The sequence below is a fragment of the Octopus bimaculoides genome, chromosome 2, assembly GCF_001194135.2.
Source record: "Octopus bimaculoides isolate UCB-OBI-ISO-001 chromosome 2, ASM119413v2, whole genome shotgun sequence".
NCBI lineage: Eukaryota > Metazoa > Mollusca > Cephalopoda > Octopoda > Octopodidae > Octopus > Octopus bimaculoides.
The window spans coordinates 123,872,193-123,873,171 of record NC_068982.1 but is presented as its reverse complement, the minus strand read 5'-3'; the positions used below and the strand labels follow the sequence as shown (position 1 = coordinate 123,873,171).

Genomic DNA, 979 nt, shown 5'->3' with positions numbered 1-979 from the left:
TATATATATATATATATATCATCATCATCATCCATCATCATCGTCGTTTAATGTCTGCTTTCCATGCTAGCATGGGTTGGACGATTTGACTGAGGACTGGCGAACCAGATGGCTACACCAGGCTCCAATCTGATTTGGCGGAGTTTCTACAGATGGATGCCCTTCCTAACACCAACCACTCTGAGAGTGTAGTGGGTGCTTTTATGTGCCAATGGCACAAAGGCCAGTCAGGTGGTACTGGCAACGTCCATGCTCAAAATGGTGTATTTTACGTGAAGCCTGCACAGGAGCCAGTCCAGCGGCACTAGCAACAATCTCGCTTGAATGACTTTTCACATGCCACCGGCACACGCGCCAGGAAGGCGACGCTGCGACACAAGTGCCAGGAAGGCGATGCTGGTAATGATCACGCTCAAATGCTGGTGCCATCGGACATATAATTATATATGTACTTTATTTGTGGATTAACAGAACAACCAATAGTATCATGTAAAAAGAATTTTGACAATTTTCAAGTGATCTACTTTAAATGTTGGTATTTACCTCCATTTCCACTTTGGATGGGACTACATGAGATTACATGTAACTATGTGGGACTTCAAAACAGACAGATAATGGTGAGCAAATTTTTAGCAGCTTGTTTGTTATTTCCCTTGTATTAGCCTGTTTTGTTGTTTTTAAAAAAGAATTTGCATTCAACATAGATTAATTACATTATGTGAATATGTTTACACATGTGCATGTGTATCTCATCGTTTATTGTACTTCACAGGTTTTGAATGTATAGGCGCAAGAGTGGCTGTGTGGTAAGTAGCTTACTTATTAACCACATTGTTCCAGCTTCAATCTCATTGCATGGCACCTTTGGCAAGTGTCTTCTACTATAACCTCGAGCTGCCCAAAGCCTTGTGAGTGGATTTGGTAGACGGAAACTAAAGTAAGTCCGTCATATATATATATATATATATATATATATATA

The 979-nt window shown here is 40.2% G+C and overlaps 1 protein-coding gene across 2 annotated transcripts in view; it reads right to left on the bottom strand.

Annotated features, from left to right (window-relative positions):
• The window catches only part of LOC106871048 (hemicentin-1), a 359,318-nt gene that overhangs the window by 159,321 nt on the left and 199,018 nt on the right, over positions 1–979 (bottom strand). The window lies entirely within an intron of this gene.